Source organism: Geotrypetes seraphini, chromosome 14 (assembly GCF_902459505.1).
Source record: "Geotrypetes seraphini chromosome 14, aGeoSer1.1, whole genome shotgun sequence".
In the NCBI taxonomy this organism is placed as follows: domain Eukaryota; kingdom Metazoa; phylum Chordata; class Amphibia; order Gymnophiona; family Dermophiidae; genus Geotrypetes; species Geotrypetes seraphini.
The window spans coordinates 69,447,905-69,460,481 of NC_047097.1; positions in this window are offsets into that span (position 1 = coordinate 69,447,905).

Below are 12,577 nucleotides of genomic sequence, written 5' to 3' on the forward strand. Positions count from 1 at the left end.
GCCGCTGCTGGGTCAGACCAGTGGTCCATCGTGCCCAGCGGCGGCCCTTGGTCAAAGACCAGCGCCCTAACTGAGACTAGTCCTACCTGCGTACGTTCTGGTTCAGCAAGGACTTGTCTAACTTTGTCTTGAATCCTTTAATAATACTTGTGGATCACGGGTCATTTTTATCAAGCAATGGAAAAGGTGTCAGTACGCAGTACCCCCTCAAAAAAAAATCCCTGTCTGGACCCCCAAAATGCAAATTCTGATTTGTACTGACAAAATGCAGATATCAAGTTTCAAATGTATTAAAAATTTGATAGAAACGCTTATAAAAATTTCTAAGCAGTGTACATAATAAAATTAGGGGTTGCAAGAAAGTTATAAAAAATATGGGCAGGACAAACTTTGAACATCAAACGAACGGGAACAAGGTGGGAAAAGAGTTAGAACCGCAGTGGTTTTAAGGAAAGGTAACAGTGGTTTGTGGTGTCTGCTAGTAGTTCTGAACATAATCAAGCCCTTGTTCGGTTTTAGAGCAGTTATTAGTGGGGAGATTAAAACTGAGCTGCTCAATCTGGCTTCAGGGGATGGAGACTCAGAAAGACAGAGGAGTATGCAGGAAGTAAACAAAGGTAGCGAAGGTAGAAATATTTTAGACATGAGAGAGACACACACACCGAGTAGAAACCACCTGCACATTTCTGGATACAGCTTTCAGTAAGAATGATCTATTCCTATATATACCGTGTTTCCCCAAAAATAAGACCTACCCCGAAAATAAGCCCTAGTCACCAGCAGCAGCAGTGCTTCCCCCTGCCCACATGCCACCGCACACTCCCCTCCCCCTCCAGCTGACCCATCTCTCTCTCCCATCCGAACCGCAAGACAGGAATACCTTATAATAGCGTTGACAGCAATCTACACAGGCTGCATCATGGCCTTCTATCTCCTGCGCGTTCCTCTGCCGTATCAGCGGGCGTTGGGGGGATAGAAAGATGCTACATGGGGGGATGGAAGGAACAGAGGGATAAAAGCTACAAAGGTTCTGCTGCATAAGGGATGGGAAGGAGGGGAAGGAAGATGCTGCACATGTGGAGGAGAGGAAGGGAGAGATGATCATTACATGAAAAAAATAAGACATCCCCGAAAATAAGACCTAGTGTCTTTTTTGGGCCCCACATTAATATAAGACAGTGTCTTATTTTCGGGAAAACACGGTATATATATACTGTATATTCCTATAACCAGTAATGCTTTAATTCTATCATAGTGGGATGCTGCACACATGGGGAGTGCAGCAGCCAAGTAAAACAAAGCAAGTAAACTAAAGGCAGGAGACCACCTTATATGCAACCATTCGTATCTGTCTCATATGCAATGTAATTGCATCCAGTAGTATACATTCCTATATGACTGAAGAAGATAAAAATAGATTGTCTTCAAATTGGGGGAGGGGGTGCATTCATCTGAAGCAACATGAGAAATGCCAAATGACATATCCCTTGTCATTTCATGTCATTAGCCAATGAAAACGAGCAGGAAAACATCAAGTTGTGTGCGGGTGGTTTTTTAAAAAAAATCTTTTGCCATCAATAGGGGGCACTGTTTTCAACCAGTGCACACTTTTCACAGACTTTTCACGACTGGAAAAAAATGTACACCATAGGTGTCGGAACGGGGGAGGCCACAGAGGGCATGGCTTCCCCCCAAATTGGCGGCCGACGGTTGGTTCCTGCCCTCCCACTCGTTTCCCGATGCCGCACTTTATATCTTCGGGGGCAGCCGCCGCGCAGCCTCAACGAGCAGGCGTGCGATCGGCGCCGCTTTCGTGAGCGGCCACCCATGTAGGTGCCGTTTGGAGAATCTGGTCCAAAATGCCTAGCGCGGACATGACTCCATTTTAAATCATATCAAAATACGGGGACTCCGTTTCAGAAGGTTGGTTAACTCTGTACAATACAAACCTGGCCTCCGGAACTTGCCCAAAGCTGCACAAGTTGACACCTTTCTTGAGTTACAAAGTCAGCCGGGATGATCCGAGGCCTATAGAAAGGTATTTCCATTTACCTGCTATTTAGGATCATTCTGGGATTACCATATGCATTAATGTTGGAAGAAACTTTTGTGCAGTCTCTAGACAGATAGTATTAAATTGCTAGCTTTACTAAAGCATGCAGTGTTTTCATGCCAAGTGAAGGGATAGGTATTGTCGTTAAATCCTATTAGGCAGAGGCGCTGCATCCATTAAGTATACAAGAGAGTGAATCTCAGACAAGCAGGAAAGAGGCGGACAGGTGCTGCTGCAAAAAAGGGATCGCAAGTCTCTGAAAAGTATTTTTTTTTTCTCTGATCCGCTTGAAAGATTCTGCATGGAAGAACTGACACAGGCCATTTCCTACACGACTGCTTCTAGAATTCTTTTTTTTTAATTTTCCTCTTCTAATATGGGGCTAGATTCAGAAAGCAAACCGATCGGTTTGCGACCCCTTTACTGTCAAATTTCCCTCCGGCCTGATTCACTTACCTCTCCTGCGATCCGCTTCAAATCCGTGCATGCAAATGAGGTGAAACGCATGCAAAGTAGGCTGGGAAGCGATTCACAACACCAAATTTCCGATCCGACTGAGCTGGCCGATCACCTGAAGAAGCGACCGCTCTCTGCCCTACAATCTCTCCTGCCTGCTCGCCCCGAATGCCGCCCTGCTTCTTATCTGCTGCTGCTCGCCCCACATGCCGCCCGGCTCTGCCTCGATCTCCCCCGAATCTCTCCTGCCGCATCGCCATTCTCCTGCCTTTCGCCGAATCTCTCCTTCCGCATCGCCGTTCTCCTGCCCTTCCCCGCCCTGCGAGCCCGTGGTTTTAACCCACGTTTTTAAAACGGGTTAAAGCCCTGGGCTCGCAGGGCTAAAAGCTAACAAAAAAAAGTTTTAAGTTAAAAAAAAAAGGTCATGTCTTGGACGGGCATGCGCAGACCATCTACAGATGGTCTGCGAGCGTATCGCACAACAGCGATCCCTGCAGGCAGATGGGGTCGTTCCTCCGATCACCCCCATCTGCATATGTTTCATTCCTGAATTTGTCGGACCTGCCCGGATCGGGCCCAATCGGTCTTTGCCCAAATGTTTTCTACGTGCTCTAAGGCAACGCAAACACAAAAGATTTTCACATGCATCCTTCAAGAATGCAGAGATTCTATTAATCTAATGCTTTAATTGATATCAAGATTAGAAAACAGTACAGGTATTGTTTTTGTCCTGGCCACACAGTTAAGTAAGTGGTACATAATGTTTGATTTTACATGTTATGTGGCTGATAACACAGCAAGCAGTTAACTAGCTTATTTACGCAGTCAATTAGCGAGAGATAACCACCCATTGTACAATCATCAATAAATCAATTGAGCTAATAGTATTGTGGAATGTTCTTCCTTACTTTCATATTGTTCGTGGTGGGCACGCAAGGAAAAGCAACATCAAGTTAAACTTACTTCAAGACTTTATACTAACGGTGATACATTGTTTGGTAATGTATTAAAATTTAAATCATCTGACGCTCTTTCAGTTCATTTTTGGTTTCAATCAGTACTCCTCCAGCACAAACATGAAATGTTGATTTCTACTCTCTCACCTCTATCGACCAAAATTCTCACCAAATGGGCAGTGTTTACAGAGTACAGTGAGTGGTACCTCGGTTTACGAGTGCACCGGTTTGCGAGTGTTTTGCAAGACGAGCAAAACATTTGCAAAATCGGTGCCTCGGAAACCGAGCATGGCTCGATTTACGAGCACCCCCCCCCCCCCACAATCCGGCACCCCCCCTGCGATCCGGCACCCCCCCTGCCTCGAACCGGCACCCCACCCCCCCCCGTTCTGAACATGAACTCGCAGGCCTTGAGCATGCTCAGATGCTCAAGGCCCAGCAGAAGAAAGGCCGATTTTCAAGAGTGCCAAGATGAGGGTAAGAAGCGGCGGGGGGGGGTGCCCAATTGTGTCGGGGGGGATGTCGGATCGTGTCAGGGGGCTGCCCAATCGTCTCGGGGGGGTCGGATCGTGGCGGGGGGTGCCCAATCGTGTCGGGGGGGTCGGATCGTGGCAGGGGGGGTACCGGTTCGAGGCAGGGAGGGTGCTGGATCGCAGGGGGGGGTGCCGGTTCTCAGGGGGGGGGGGGAAACACATCAAAGCGAGTTTCCATTATTTCCTATGGGGAAACTCGCTTTGATAAACGAGCATTTTGGATTACGAGCATGTCCTGGAACAGATTATGCTCGTAATCCAAGGTACCACTGTACTTGAATTCTCTGTAATTTATCACTCTCACTGCATCTCTTATCTCCTTCATTCTTTCTTACTTACTTGTTGCTTATTCCTATCTTTTTCTTCTTCTGCCTTCCTTTTCTTTTCTTTTTTCCAGGCCTCTGAGGATCTCTTTCCCTCTTCCTTTTCTTTCTTGCTCCTCTCCTCTTCCTCCCTTTCCTAGATAGCTTCTCCTTTCCCTCCTACCGATTCTATCTTGCCCTTCCTCCTTTTTTTCTTTCCTTTCCTCCCCTGTCTACTCATCCTTCTTTTTTCTGTCCCTACCTGTATTAGATTTGGGATTATTGAGTATTATATTTTATACCCCTTCCTCACTTACATTGATGTACTTTTCATACGACACCAACACTTTGTCTGTACATTATTGACTATTGTACTTTTCTTGTGTACCACTTTCCCTTTTGCATTTGTATTTTGTAAAACTTTCAATAAATTTTCATGGAAAAAAAAAATAAAAATTTAACTCAACCATACACTTCTCCCTCCGAATTCGCTGTGATAGGGGATTAACAGAACAGCAAACACAGAAAAACCGCAAATAACTTTTTCATATGTTATTCGCTGTTTTCTATTTAAAAACATCGTGAATATAGTGAAACCACAAATAACATGGCGGGAGACCTGGCCTGTTCCTGAAGGAGAGGCATAACATGGTGAAGAAAGTGCCGGGAATTGGCGATTTTCTCTGTAAACGCTTGGAATCAGCGATTTCTCTACGCAAGCTGATGTAATTTGGGGGGAGGAGCCAGCAAAGCTAAAAACCGTGAATAATCGAAACTGCAAATTCTGAAACCGCAAGCACGGAGGGAGAAGTGTATTTTGGGAAAGGCAACAGCAACTAGTATTTAAAATGTTAGATGAATCCCTTATAAGACACCACCTCCTACACGTGGTCTGTAGTTTGAATAATACGAGGGTGGTTTGAAAAGTTTGGTACAAATGCAAGTTAATCAACGTAGTCTCCATCGAAGGCTTTACACTTTAGGGCAAGATTCTCAAAAGTTTAACACCATCGCTAAACTATATACCGGCGGTTTAGCAGCAGATTATCAAAAGAGACTATCTCTGACTTTAGCGAGGTTTCTAGCAGTCTCCGACACTGACATGGAAATGGGCTCTTCAACATTGAAATGAGCCCTATGGTGGATTTTTATAAAATAATGAGCCCCTTTCATAAAGCAGTGTCGGCTTTTGGTGACAAAAAAAGTGACTGGTCCAGGGGTGCTGGTCAATGTCAGAGACTGCTAGAAAGCCCTGTGTTGTGATGCAGCGGAAGAGATGCATGGACACCCTCCTCCCAGCTGCTGCTGCATCATCTAAAATGGGAATTCCCCTCCCCCATGCGTCTTGGGATGCACCAGTGAGGGACCTGAGGCTCTGATTGGCCAGGTTGTTTAAGGTCCCTCCTATCAGAGCCTCAGGCTCCTCCCCAGATGCATCGGGAAGGGTCCTAAGGCTCCGATTGGCCCAGACACACCATAGGAGGGGCCTTAGGTATCCGAGCCAATCAGAGTCTTAGGACCCTCCCCGATGCATCTGGGGAGGGGCCTGAGGCTCTGATTGGCTTAGGTTGTTTAAGGCCCCTTCCATAGGAAAGGCCTTAAGCATCCTGGGCTGATCAGAGCCTCAGGCCCCTCCCCGGTGCATCCTCACTGAGAGAGGCACGTCTTGAAGGCAGTCAGCCAGTACGGATGACTCTCCTCCTTGTCAGTGTGTTGTGGTACACCTGAAATCTCAGGAGGCGCACTGGTGTGGCACACAGCTTGCTTGCAATGTACTGGTCTATAAGAACAGTGGAGTTGCCTGTGTTTGATCTGGTTAGATGAGTTGGGTCACCTTGAAGCGGAGCTGAAGCTGAAGCTGGTGGCAATTCTTGATGAACAGACTTTGCAGTTGTGGTGCCTTTTACTTTTTACTCCCAAATAATTATTTTAGGCACTTTTAAACTTTTACTTGAGTACATTTTTAATATGGTTTTCATCAGACTTTTTCTTAAATATTAAAATATGCATTTACCTTTGCTTACACTTAAGTACTTTGACCTAGTCCTTTCAACACCACTGCTGGAAGCTTTGAGCCACCTCACACTGGCTCAAAGATGGAAGAAACCCCTGGAAAAAAAGTCAGCTTTTCTTTATCACACTAACCTACACTATATTTGACTCCTTTGAAGTCTCTGCCATGATAATTGAGTCTACTTGTCTTTTCCAGGACACCGGAAGATCTAACTAAAGTCACAACGTCTTAGTTCTAACCTACATTTCTATTTATGACATGCCTTACTGAGAAAGACAAGGTGAGTTATCATTCACCACTGAAAATCTGAAAGTCATCTATATGCTTGAGATACGACGAAACCATCCTGTACAGGAACCTACTGTTTAATAAAATGTATTACACCAAACGCAAAAGCTACTGCATGGGATGTGCAGGTTTTGTTCGTAGATTCTTGAAGTCAACCCCCTCTTCCTAATCCGAGCCCTCACAAGATTACATACGCAATGATTTGTGACAGATTGCTCCCTCGTCCTGCTATTTCAATTGCATATGATGAATTCAACATGAAGTGACAGTCACAGCAAGCACACAAGGCTGCGACTAGGAACTAATTTGACTGAAGTTGGAACTCAATGAACGAGAAAATCTGTGCACATACCTAAAACGTCTCAAACCTTTAATCTCTATAAATGCCATAACGGCAATAGAAATCTCTTTTTTTTTTTATTGTATAAACTATTTCGCCGCAGTCTTATGCAGAGGTAATATTTCAGCAGTACTTTTCCTGGTATGTTAATGGACCAAGAAAGCAGAAACCGCTCGCTTGTGGTCTCTCTCCGCCAGCCGACGCTAGATCATCATATAGCCCATTTAGATGAGAACATTGTTAATTTTTTTCTTTTTTTTTCCCCCGCTGGGCTACTGACTGTCTTTTTAAATTAGGGAAATGCAATTAGTAAGAGTGAAAGACACGCAGTCTTCAATGATGGGTAAAATTAAGGTCGCCGATTGCAGCCATAATCCAACTATATCTCCTAATCCGGGTTTTCGACATTTAGGAGAGTGTGGAGTCGAAATGCCCTGCTAGGGTTAGGGTTAATGTTGAAGACTGGCTGAGTCGCTGGAGATAAGTCCAGGAACGTGGAAGTGCTTAGCGCTGACATTTTGAGAAAATCTGCTCCATTCCCTAGGACTAGGGTCGTGGTTCCACGGGCTTTTAAAAGAGGAAAAAAAAAATGAATGGACTTGTTTTCTTTTCTCATTCCTTGCAGACTTTTCAACAGAGCCATCTGGTTGGACTCTTGCAACTCGTATGAATCCTTGAGAGCAGGACGTTTTGTTGTGGGGATTGTTTCATGCCCGTTTCCCCCCCTCCCCCCAATTAATTTTATTAAAAGGTGGTTTGATAGTCACAAGACATAGTGAACACTTTGATTGAAAAAATAAAGTTGACATTTGGAGGCCAGGAGCCTGGTACACATTTGCAAAGGTCATGAGTGAGTACACAGATATTAATGGTTAGCTGGATAGTTGGTATGTAAACAGGTCATGTTAATAATTAACAGAAAGAAAATCTAGCAGTTTAGAATTGTAAGCTCATGAAAATAGTTGACAGAAAATACTTTGGAAAGGGCAGAGGTCAATAGTTTGAGGCACCTGATACGAAACATGGAAAGAATCAAAGAAACGAGGGCTACCAACATGTCCATTTATTTCTTTATTTTTTTCCAACAATAGTCTTTTAGAAATGGGACATTTGAATCCTTGAGGCATTGACTGCGTACTTTATCTTAGATAGCAGGGGTAAGGCAGCTTAGCAAATGAGAAATATTTACACTATAAGCCTGCTTCACTAAGACTTTTTTTTTCCATAGTCCACCTTATAGGAACTACACGGAGTAATCCAGGGTTTTTGAGTTTAAAAATAGGAGAGGGAATGACTGGTGCTTAGGCAGCTTCTAAGCCAAGACTTGACAAATCCAGGCTGTTGGATCACCAGAGTGACTAGAAACTTCTCCATGACAACTGAGCAACCCCTTCACAGCTCTGGGCTACTGTCTCCGCAATTGGAGCCGTCTTCTCATTGAGCCTCCTGAAGCAGGAACCACAAAAGTTGGCACGTAAACTTTTCCACCCTGAAACTGGAACAGGGATTACGAGCTCACCGAGCTTCATGAAGTTAATGAGAAGATTGGTCCTGTTTAGCAGACCTCAAAGCAAGGAAGATAGAATGAGTGGCTGGAAGGATGGGCTGTCTATATCTGGAGGAATAGATAACTGGGGGTGTGGGGGAGGGGGGATGATAGGGCAGCGACTAGAGACCTGGAAGGATGACTGGAGGGTTGAAAGGACCTTGGGTAGAAGGATAGAGTATAGAAGAGAAGGTGTGGCTTGAGGAAGAACAGAACTGTATGCTGGATTAACACTATGAGGGATGAGATAAGCGAGCGAAATGGGGGTGGGGGTGGGGTAAGGCTATTAGGGATGAGGAGGAGAGATGAGAGAAGAAAACATGGAAAAGTGGTGACAGAGAATTGAGAAAGGGCACAGGGGAGCGAGAAAAGTATCTCTGGGGAGAGAGAGTGTGAAATTGGGTAGATGGGGGGGAGGCTGCAGGTTATGTACTTTTGCCAGGATTGTGACATGGTGGATTACAGACCTAATTTAGTAATCTTTCTCCCCCCTGAAACAGAAAATGGGTAAACAAATTTAGCAAATCATGCCTTTAAAGAGCTTCAACTGGCCTCAGGGATCTCTTTCCCTTTCTCTGAGCCTCCCCCCAACAATATGTCTTCAACTTTGGTGGTTAGGAAGGAATGAAAAACATATCATCCTCTAGCTCCTCTAGGCGCCTGGGCCAATCAGGCCTTAGACTTAGTGGGGATGGGCGGACCCGCTATGCCTAAGGCCTGATTGGTCCAGGCTTCTAGAGCCTGGGCCAATCAGGCCTTAGGCTTCGGAAGGATGGGCCGGGAAGGGGCGGGCCCGCCTCATTTTGACGAGACGGGCCTGCCGGCTGGACGGGCAAGTCCCATCTGGCCAACAAGGAAAGGTTAGTTTGGTTGGGGGGAGGTTTGAGGGCTGTTAGCGCGGGGAGGGGGGTGCGGAGGGGGTGCGTCTTCCGGCAGGAGGGATTGGGCACCCTCCTGCCAGCGATCGGTTGTGTCGGGGTGGGGGGTCGGTAGTGTCGGGGGGGCATCTTCTGGCAGGAGGGATTGGGCACCCTCCTGCCAGCGATCGGTAGTGTCGGGGGGGGGGGGGGCGTCGGTATACTTATAGCAGCAGAGAGATCCCTTGCCGCAATAAGTATAGCGGCCGCGTCTACTTACAATGTAGACCAGCATTTTTTGGCCTACATTGTAAGCATCTCTTCCTCTACTAGGGAGACGCGTAGGGCCGCCTAGGTTCGCCTAAGGCCCGCCTAAGGCCCTTAGGCGAGCTTAGGTGTCTTGCGGGCCTCGCCTTCAATATGGAAAGCCTGCCTGGGGAGCATTTTTTTTTTTTTAAACGTGCATCCCGATTGGCTGATTAGACAGCTGTAGGATGCCTACAGCTGCCTAAAATCGGGACACACTATGTAGAATCAGGGCCTATGTGTCTACAATGTAGACCAGCAAAACCCTGGCCTATATTACTGGTGCCTATGATTTTTGATAGGTACTGTTAGGCGCACTTCTGTAAACAGCGCCTAAGCATGATTGACACGCACGCGGTGCCTGCTGATTTCGGTGCCGTTTACACAATCCGTCCCTTAGTGCACACAAGAAGTACAACTCTTACCACACAGGTGTGACAGTGCATACTAATTTATACATTAACCCCCAAATTCTGAATATGGCGCCTAAGGTTGTGCGTGGACTTAGGCGTGTGTAGCTAATGTGTGCATACCACTTAATTGATTAATTGGCCTAATCAGCAATAAATAATTGGCAATTAATACTTCCTAACTGATGCTGTTTGGGACCAATTAAAAATTCTATGCACACCTCAGGAAGCGTGATTCAACAAAAAGTACATGGGATATGCCTTATCCACACACAATTTAGACTTAGGCAGTGGTTTCAGCTAGTCTAAATGGGTGATTCTGTAAGGTGCATTTAAGTTTCAAGTTTATTAAAATTTCATATACCATGTACCAAAATATTGAAGCCTAAGAGCCAACCCCATCAGTGATGTCACAATGGCTTGATTATTCCTGGACTGCCTCTCTAGGAATAATCAAGCCATTGTGACATCACTGCTGAGGTTGGCTCTTAGGCATTGATGGAATGAGGCATTATGACATCACATTCTCAGCTCTGGAATGTTGCTGCTCTTTGGGTTTCTGCCAGGTACTTGGGACCTGGGTTGGCCACTGTTGGAAACAGGATACTGGGCTTGATGGACCTTCAGTCTGTCCCAGTATTTATAAGATTAAAAATATATAATTAAAGGTAATCACAAGAGACAGGACAAACTGATACATATAAGAGTCGAGGGGGGGAGGGAGTAAGTGAAAGAAATACAATATTCACTAGGAAAGAGAGACGTCAAAAGTAGGCACATATGGGAGGGGATTAAAATCAGAATCAATCGGCAATAGAAAGCATCCTTATACAGGAATGTTCGTAGACCTGATTTAAATTTTGTAAGATTGGATTCTTCCTGTAGAAAAGAGGGTAGACTGTTCCATATGGTGGTGGTGGGGGGGGGGGGGGGACAATACCAGACAAAATATGGATTTCCTTGTTGTATCCTATATTACATATCGAACTGATAGGATCTCCAATAAAGTTGTGATTGCTTGAGCGCAAAATCGTATGGGATAAGATATCTATGAATAAATCCTGGTAATTGTGTCATTCGGGTTTTAAAGGTTAAGAATAGAACTTTGTAAGTGATTCTATGTGATATGGGGAGCCAGAGACATACTAATTGGTGCTGATTTTTTAGGTGCAATATATAGAATATGGCCCCTATTCTATAAACGACACCCACCTTAATTGATGGAAGCCATTTTAAAATCTTATTTTTTTAATGTAAGTGCCTAGAAAAATGGCCCCTTCATCCATTCTACGGAGGCGCCTTAGAATGCATAAGGTTGAAGTAGGGATGGTTAATGCCAGAAATGACCCTAGGTGTTCTAAGGCACCTCCGTAGATGCGATTCTCATCACAGGTAGGCGCCGGAAATGTAGGCCTTTGAAACCCTGGCTTACATTTTTGGCGCTTACTTTTGATGGCTCCGTTGCGCGATTGACATGCGATCAGTGGCTGTTTTTTATGCAGCCGCCGATAATTGTGCCGGCCCTATGGGCCTAACTGAATGCCCTGTTATGGGGTAGGAACTGGGTGGGTTATGGGCAAAGAATGGACATGGAATGCACATTCAGTGAGGACAGCCCTTTACCACGCAATGACTCTCATGGCTACTGGTTGTGCATGGGTTTACATTCGCGCATCCTTAAGAGAAGCCCTCATTTGACAGTTTAACCCAGTGGTCTCAAACCCGTGGCCCGGAGGCCACATTCAGCTCACCAGGTACTATTTTGAGGCCCTCGGTCTGTTTATCATAATCACAAAAGTAAAATAAAACTGTTTCTTGATTATCTGTCTCTTTAGCTGTAAATGACAATATTATTATTAAGACTTAGCCAAAAGGAAAGATTTATAAACTATAAAGAGTTTTACCTCATGCAAAATTGTCATTTCTTTAATAAGACATTAACTATTTTTTTTGAGGCCCTCCAAATACCTACAAATCCAAAATGTGGCCCTGCAAAGGGTTTGAGTTTGAGAGCACTGGTTTAACCCCTAGCAGTAGGGCAAGGGAACACAGCGGCCAATTTGAACCAGAGCCAGGAATGGGGCAGGAGCGTAGGGTATCGCTGCTAACCTATCGCTCTCCCACCAGGAAAAACCATGGTAAGTGCCAAAGGGGATTGAAGGGCTGGGAGAAGGCTCGGGTGCCTCTTCAAGGGATGGGGGAGTGGGAGTGATGCTCTTCTGAGGGTGATGTTTGCTGAATGGCTTTTTAGCGCATGGGCTGTAGTAAGTGCTTCATCAGCTAATTCATTTATCACATGGTAAATATTTATCATGTGTGGTAATTGCAGACCAGAAGCTGGCCACTCCCCCACTAGCTACTAAACATTACCATTCTGTAAGAAAACAGGCTCCTTATTACCATTTACACTGAGGCAAATTTTTTTTTAAATCAGAGATAAATTTGTTTGATGGGATGATTGCGTTATTGCTTTGTTATGACCGATGCTCAGTCCTGAACTATAATGGTACATGCTG